The sequence below is a fragment of the Onychostruthus taczanowskii genome, unplaced genomic scaffold (assembly GCF_017590055.1).
Source record: "Onychostruthus taczanowskii isolate IOZ18803 unplaced genomic scaffold, ASM1759005v1 scaffold688, whole genome shotgun sequence".
Classification (NCBI taxonomy): domain Eukaryota; kingdom Metazoa; phylum Chordata; class Aves; order Passeriformes; family Passeridae; genus Onychostruthus; species Onychostruthus taczanowskii.
Window position 1 is genome coordinate 7 of NW_024504654.1, and position 8,554 is coordinate 8,560.

The window sequence follows — 8,554 nt, forward strand, 5'->3', positions numbered from 1 at the left end:
TTTCCCCATTTTTCCCATTCCTGTTATTCCTTTTATTCCCATTATTCCCATTTTCCCTAATCCCATTTTCCCCATTCCCAATATTCCCATTTTTCCCAATATTCCCATTCTTCCCATTCCCACTTTTCCCATTTTCCCATTTTTCCCATTCCTGTTATTCCCTTTATTCCCATTATTCCCATTTTCCCTAATCCCATTTTTCCCATTCCCAATATTCCCATTTTTCCCAATATTCCCATTCTTCCCATTCCCACTTTTCCCATTTTCCCATTTTTCCCATTCCTGTTATTCCCTTTATTCCCATTATTCCCATTTTCCCAAATCCCATTTTTCCCATCCCACTTTTCCCATATTCCCATTTTTCCCATTCCTGTTATTCCCTTTATTCCCATTCCAAAATTCCCCAAAAATTCCCCAAAATTCCCCAAAATTTCCCCAAATTCCCCCAAAATCCCCATTTTCCCATTTTCCCCATTCCTATTATTCCCTTTATTCCCTTTATTCCCATTTTTCCTTTTCCCATTTTCCCCATTTCCCCATTCCCCAAGATTCCCATTTTCCCCATTCCCAATATTCCCATTTTCCCCATTCCCAATATTCCCATTTTCCCCATTCCCAATATTCCCATTTTCCCCATTCCCAATATTCCCATTTTTCCCATTTTCCCCATTCCTGTTACTTCCTTTATTCCCAATATTCCCATTCCCATTATTCCCATTTTCCCCATTTTCCCCATTTCCTCCATTCCCAATATTCCCATTTTTCCCAATATTCCCATTTTTCCCACCATTCCCATTCCCTTTCCCAATTTCCCTGGATAAATTTGGGATCTCCAAGGCTTTTTCCATCCCCTAAAATTCCAGGATTCTTTTTCAAAATATTCCAGGATTTTCCAAGACCTCATTCACCAAAAATTGACCCAAAAATCGGGAAAAACCCCAAAATTCCCATTTTTTTTCTGGGATAATGAAGATTTTGTTTGGTCTTGGCAACCTCCAAGGGTTTTTCCAAGCCCAAAATTCCCAGATTTTTTTTTCCCTTTCCCAAATTTTCCTGGGATTTTTAACCCCCTCCTTCCCTCATCCCCCAGAATTTAACCCAAAAATGGGGAAAACCCCCAAAATTCCATTTTTTTTCTGGGATAATGAAGATTTTGGATGGACTTGGCCACCTCCAAGCCCAAAATTCCCAGATTTTTTTCCATTTCCCAAAATATTCTGGAATCTCCAAGACCTCATCCACCAGAATTTGACCCAAAAATTGGGAAAACCCCCAAAATTCCCATTTTTTTCCCTGGAATCACATGACCTTGGACAGATTTAGGAATTCCAGGAATATTTCCAAGCCCAAAATTCCCAGATTTTTTTCCCTTTTCCCAAATTTCCCTGGGATTTTTAACCCCCTCCTTCCCTCATCCACCAGAATTTAAACCCAAAAATCGGGAAAAACCCCAAAATTCCCTTTTTTTTTCCCTGGAATGGAAATTCCTTGGACGGATTTGGGAATTCCAGGGATTTTTCCTGGCCCAAAATTCCCAGATTTTTTTCCCTTTTCCCAAATTTTCCTTCAATTTCCAACACCCTCCATCCCTCATCCCCCAAAAATTGACCCAAAATCCCGGAAAACCCCCAAAATTCCCAGTTTTTTCCCTGCCTATCCTCTCATGGCACGGCCTGGGGCTGCTCCCGGCCTTTCCCCGAGCTCGGAATTCCGGCTTTTTCCCAGGAATTTCCCCGGGACGCGGCGGGGGCGGCGCTGCTGGAGCTGCTGGGGGCGCTGCTGCGGCGCCGGCGCGGCCCCCGCGGCCTGCAGGAGCTCTTTGCCGTGAGTGCCCCCGGGAATTCGGGAAATTCGGGAAATTTGGGAATTCTGGGAGCGGTTTTGGGAAGTTCGGTGATTTCGGGAGTCAGTCGGGGAATTATGATGGGATTTTTTGGGAATTATTTCGGGAATTCTGGGGATTTTTGGGAATTCTGGGAGCGATTTTGGGAATTTCAGTGATTTCGGGAGTCGGTTGGGGAATTATTTTGGGAATTCTGGGGGTTATTTTGGGAATTCTGGGAATTTTTTGGGGATTTCTGGGGTTATTTGGGGTGGAACAGGAATTATTTTGGGAATTCTAGGGATTTTTTGGGGATTTCTGGGAATTTTTGGGGAATTTCAGTGATTTCGGGAGTCGTTTGGGGAATTATTTTGGGGTTTTTTGGGGATTATTTTGGGAATTCTGTGATTTATTTTGGGAATTTCTGTGATTATTTGGGGTGGAACAGAAATTGTTTCGGGAATTCTGGGGATTTTTGGGGAATTTCTGGGATTATTTGGGGAGTAACGGGAATTATTTTGGGAATTTTTCCGATTATTTTGGGAATTCTGGGGATTTTTTGGGAATTCTGGGAGTTATTTTGGGAAGTTCAGGGATTTCGGGAGTCGCTCGTGGAATTATTTTGGGGTTTTTTGGGGATTATTTTGGGAATTCTGGGGATTTTTGGGGAATTTCAGTGATTTCGGGAGTCGTTCGGGGAATTATTTTGGGAATTTTGGCGATTGTTTTGGGATTTCTGGGAGTGATTTTGGGAAGTTCAGGGATTTTGGGAGTCGTTCGGGGAATTATTTTGGGTTTTTTGGGAATTTTTTGGGGATTTCTGGGATTATTTGGGGTGGAACAGGAATTATGTTGGGAATTCTGGGGGTTATTTTGGGAATTCTGGGGATTTTTGGGGAATTTCTGGGATTATTTGGGTTGTAATGGGAATTATTTTGGGAATTCTGGGGATCATTTTGGGAATTCTGGGGATTTTTGGGGAATTTCTGGGATTATTTGGGTTGTAATGGGAATTATTTTGGGAATTCTGGGGATCATTTTGGGAATTCTGGGGATTTTTGGGGAATTTCTGGGATTATTTGGGTTGTAATGGGAATTATTTTGGGAATTCTGGGGATTTTTGGGGAATTTCAGTGATTTCGGGAGTCGTTCGGGGAATTATTTTGGGATTTTTTGGGATTATTTCGGGAATTCTGGGGGTTATTTTGGGAATTCTGGGGATTTTTGGGGGATTTCTGGGATTTTTTGGGAATTTCAGTGATTTCGGGAGTCGTTCGGGGAATTATGATGGGAATTCTAGGAATTTTTTGGGAATTTCTGGGATTATTTGGGGTGTAATGGGAATTAGTTTGGGAATTTTGGGTATTATTTTGGGAATTCTGGGAGTTTTTTTGGAATTTCTGGGATTATTTGGGGTGTAATGGGAATTAGTTTGGGAATTTTGGGGATTATTTTGGGAATTCTGGGAGTTTTTTTGGAATTTCTGGGATTATTTGGGGTGTAACGGGAATTATTTTGGGAATTTTGGCGATTATTTTGGGAATTTCTGGGATTTCAGGAATTATTTTGGGAATTACGTTGGGGTTTTTTAGGGATTTTGGGAAAGGTTTTGGGAATTGGCTCAGGATTTTTTGGGAATTATTTTGGGAATTCTGGGAAGTTCAGGGAGGTTCCGGGATCCTTTGGGATCTTGGGGAAATTCTGAGGAACGGGGAATTGGGAATTTGGGAATTCCGGGAATTCTGAGAATTCTGGGAATGGGAAAATTCCTGGGAATGGGAAAAGTGGGAATGGAAATTCCAGGAATGGGAATTCTGGGAATGGGGGTGGAATGGGAATTTTGGGAATTCTGGGAATAGTGGGAATAATGGGAAGGGGAAATTGGGAATGGAAATTCCGGGAATGCTGGGGATGGGAATCTTGGGATTTTTGGGAATTCCAGGAATGGGAAATGGGGATGGGAATTCTGGGAATGGGGAGGGAAATAATGGGAATGAGGGAATTCCAAGGAATGGGAATTCTGGGAATTTGGGAGTTCAGGGGATTCTGGGAATGGGAAAGGAAAGTTGGGAATGGAAATTCTGGGAATACTGGGAAGGGAAAATTGGGAATGGGAATTGCAGGAATGGGAATTCTGGGAATGGGGGTGGAATGGGAATTTTGGGAATTCTGGGAATAGTGGGAATAATGGGAAGGGGAAATTGGGAATGGAAATTCCGGGAATGCTTGGGATGGGAATCCTGGGATTTTTGGGAATTCCAGGAATGGGAAACTGGGGATTGGGAATTCTGGGAATTCTGGGAATGGGGAGGGAAATAATGGGAATGAGGGAATTCCAAGGAATGGGAATTTTGGGAATTCTGGGAATTTGGGAGTTCAGGGGATTCTGGGAATGGGAAAGGAAAATTGGGAATGGAAATTCTGGGAATGGGAATTGCAGGAATGGGAATTCTGGGAATGGGGGTGGAATGGGAATTTTGGGAATTCTGGGAATGGGGATGGGAATTTTGGGAATGAGAGGTTTGGAATGGGGTTGGGAAAATTGGGAGGGGGAATTCTGGGAATGGGAATTTGGGAATTCTGGGAATGAGGATGGAAAACTGGGAATGGGAATTCTGAGAATTTTGGGGAATTTGGGAATTCTGGGAATGGGGATGGAAAACTATGAATGGGAATTCTGGGAATAATGGGAAGAATGGGAATGGGGATGGAATGGGATTGGGAATTCTGGGAATTCCGGCAATGGGAATTCTGGGAATGGGGGTGGAAAATTGGGAATGGGAATGGGAATGGGGATGGAATGGGATTGGGAATTCTGGGAATTCCGGCAATGGGAATTCTGGGAATGGGGATGGGGAGGGAAAGTTTGGAATGGGAATTTTGGGAATGGGGGTGGGGAATGGGGAATTTCCAAGGAGCAGCTCGGGATCCATCCCTACGGAACCTCCTGTCCCCGAGGATTTTCCCACCAGAATTCCAGGATTTCCCTGCAAAAATTCCAAGATTTTCCCTGTAAAATCCCAGGGTATTCCCACCAGAATTCCAGGATTTCCCTGCAAAAATTCCAAGATTTTCCCTGTAAAATCCCAGGGTTTTCCCACCAGAATTCCAAGATTTATCTGCCACAATTCCAGGTTTATCCCTCCAGAATTCCAGAGTTTTCTCATCCAAATTCCGGGGTTTCCCCTGTAGAATTCCAAGATTTTGTCCTTGGAATTCCAGAGTTTTCCTGGAAAAAAATCCCCGGATTTTTTTCTGTAGAATTCCAAGATTTTTCCAGCAGAATTCCAGGACTTGCCCTGTAGATTTTCAGGATTTTCCCACCACAGTTCCAAGATTTTCCCACTAGAATTCCAGGATTTTCCCTCCAGAATTCCAGAGTTTTCCTGCCAGAATTCCAAGATTTCCCCTGTAGAATCCCAGGGTTTTCCTGCCAGATTTCTGGGATTTTCCCTGTAGAATTCTGGCAATTTCCCTGTGGAATTCCAGGATTTTCCTGGGATATTCCCCCTGGAATCCCAGTATTTTCCCTGTGGAATTTTCCCCCTGGAATCCTAGGATGTTCCCTGCAGAATCCCAGGATTTTCCCTGAGAATTCCACGATGTTCCCCTTGGAATTTCCCTCTTCAATCCCAGGGTGTTCCCCCTGGAATCCTGGGATGTTCCCCCTGGAATTCCCCCCTGGAATTCCCCCCTGGAATTCCCCCGGGATGTTCCCCCTGGAATTCCCCTGGGATCCCAGGATGTTTCCCCCTGCAATCCCGGAATTCCCCCCTGGAATTTCCCCCTGGAATTACCCCGGTATCCCAGGCTGTTCCCCCGGGAATTCCCCCCAGAATTCCCCGTTATCCCGGGCTGTTCCCCCTGGAATTCCCCCCGTTATCCTGGGCTGTTCCCCCTGGAATTCCCCCCTGGATTCCCCGTTATCCCAGGCTGTTCCCCCTGGAATTTCCCCCCGGAATTCCCCCGGAATTCCCGGTTATCCCAGGCTGTTCCCCCCGGAATTCCCCCGGAATTCCCCGTTATCCCAGGCTGTTCCCCCTGGAATTCCCCCGGGAATTCTCCGTTATCCCAGGCTGTTCCCCCTGGAATTTCCCCCGGAATTCCCCGTTATCCCAGGCTGTTCCCCCGAATTCCCCCCAGTATTCCGGGATGTTCTCCCTGGATTTTCCCCCTGGAATTCCCCCGGGACCCCAGGCTGTTCCCCTCGGAATTCCCCGTTATCCCAGGCTGTTCCCCCTGGAATTTCCCCCTGGAATTGCCCCGGTATCCCGCTGTTCCCCCTGGAATTTCCCCCGGTCCCCCGGGCTGTTCCTCCCGGAATTCCCCCCGGAATTCCCCGGTATCCCAGGCTGTTCCCCCGGGCTGTTCCTCCCGGCATTCCCCCCGGAATTCCCGGTTATCCCAGGCTGTTCGCCCTGGAATTCCCCCCGGTATCTTGCCCCGGTATCCCAGGCTGTTCCCCCTGGAATTCCCCCCGGAATTCCCCCAGGACCCCAGGATGTTCCCCCTGCAATCCCAGGATGTTCTCCCCGGAATTCCCCCCGGAATTCCCTGGTATCCCAGGCTGTTCCCCCTGGAATTCCCCCCGGAATTCCCCGTTATCCCAGGCTGTTCCCCCCCGAATTCCCCGGTATCCCAGGCTGTTCCCCCTGGAATTCCCCCTGGATTTTCCCCCTGGAATTTCCCCTGAGATGTTCCCCCTGGAATTCCCCCCTGGAATTCCCCCAGTATCCCAGGCTGTTCCCCCCGGAATTCCCCGGTATCCCAGGCTGTTCCCCCTGGAATTCCCCCTGGATTTTCCCCCTGGAATTTCCCCTGAGATGTTCCCCCTGGAATTCCCCCCTGGAATTCCCCCAGTATCCCAGGCTGTTCCCCCCGGAATTCCCCGGTATCCCAGGCTGTTCCCCCTGGAATTCCCCCTGGATTTTCCCCCTGGAATTTCCCCTGAGATGTTCCCCCTGGAATTCCCCCCTGGAATTCCCCCAGTATCCCAGGCTGTTCCCCCCGGAATTCCCCGGTATCCCAGGCTGTTCCCCCTGGAATTCCCCCTGGATTTTCCCCCTGGAATTTCCCCTGAGATGTTCCCCCTGGAATTCCCCCCTGGAATTCCCCCAGTATCCCAGGCTGTTCCCCCCGGAATTCCCCATTATCCCAGGCTGTTCCTCCCGGAATTCCCCGTTATCCCAGGCTGTTCCCCCGGGATGTTCCCCCTGGAATTCCCCCCGGAATTCCCCGTTATCCCGGGCTGTCCCCCCGGAATTCCCCCCTGGATTTCCCCCGGAATTCCCGGTTATCCCAGGCTGTTCCCCCCGGGATTCCCCCCAGAATTCCCTGTTATCCCAGGCTGTTCCCCCTGGGATGTTTCCTCCCGGAATTCCCCCCGGAATTCCCGGTTATCCCAGGCTGTTCGCCCTGGAATTCCCCCCGGTATCCCAGGCTGTTCCCCCGGGATGTTCCCCCTGGAATTCCCCCCGGAATTCCCCCGTTATCCCAGGATGTTCCCCCTGGAATTCCCCCTTATCCCAGGCTGTTCCCCCTGGAATTCCCCCCTGGAATTCCCCGTTATCCCAGGATGTTCCCCCTGGAATTCCCCCCGGAATTCCCGGTTATCCCGGGCTGTTCCCCCCGGAATTCCCCCCCGGAATTTCCCCCGTAATTCCCCCGGAATTCCCGGTTATCCCGGGCTGTTCCCGTTCCCAGCACCTGGGGCCCTGGATCCGTTCCCCGCGGGGCGCGGAGCGGGAGCGCGCCCTGGGCCTGAGCCGAGCGCTGCTGGGATCCTTCCTCGGCGAGCTGCACGTCAGCGTGAGTGCCCGCCTTAATTAGCTTAATTAGCCCTCGTTAGCTTAATTAACGCGATCCCCTTCAATAGCGAACCCGTGCCCGAGCCCCAGTCCCTGATTCCACTCCCGGTTTTCATTCCCAATTTCCATTCCCACTTCCATCCCCAATTCCATCCCCAATTCCATTCCCATTTTCATTCCCGTTTTCCCCCTGCAGTCCCTGACTCCGTTCCCAGTTTTTATTCCCCAATTCCATTCCCAAATTCCATTCCCATTTCAATTCCCAGATTCCATTCCCCAATTCCATCCCAAATTCCCATTCCCATTTCCATTCCCAATTCCTTTCCCAGATTCCATTCCCAATTCCATTCCTAATTCCATTCCCATTTCCATTCCCAAATCCATTCCTAATTCCATTCCCATTTACATTCCCAGTTCCATCCCCAGATTCCATCCCCATTTCCATCCCCAATTCCATCCCCAGATTCTATTCCCATTTCCATCCCCATTTCCATTTCCAGATTCCATTCCCCATTTCCATTTCCCAATTCCATTCCCAATTCCATCCCCAGATTCTATTCCCATTTCCATCCCCAGATTCCATCCCCATTTCCATTCCCAAATTCCCTTCCCAGATCTCATTCCCGTTTTTCCCCCTCAGTCCCTGACCCCGTTCCCAGATTTTATTCCCCAATTCCATCCCCAAATTCCATTCCCATTTCCATTCCCAATTCCGTTCCTAATTCCATTCCCATTCCCATCCCCATTTCCATTTCCAGATTCCATTCCCTTTTCCATTTCCCAATTCCATTCCCAATTCCATTCCCGATTCCATCCCCAATTCCATTCCCAATTCCATTCCCGATTCCATCCCCAATTCCATTCCCAATTCCATTCCCAATTCCATTCCCAATTCCATCCCCATTTCCATTTCCAGATTCCATTC

General features: G+C 48.4%; 1 long non-coding RNA gene across 1 annotated transcript; it reads left to right on the forward strand.

Moving 5' to 3' along the window:
* The first annotated feature begins 1,736 nt into the window (after positions 1-1,736).
* On the forward strand, positions 1,737-8,285 carry LOC121344833. Its single transcript, XR_005953887.1, has 3 exons — positions 1,737-1,824; positions 7,526-7,630; positions 8,270-8,285. It is a non-coding gene; the product is annotated as an uncharacterized LOC121344833 (long non-coding RNA).
* Positions 8,286-8,554: the final 269 nt, after the last annotated feature.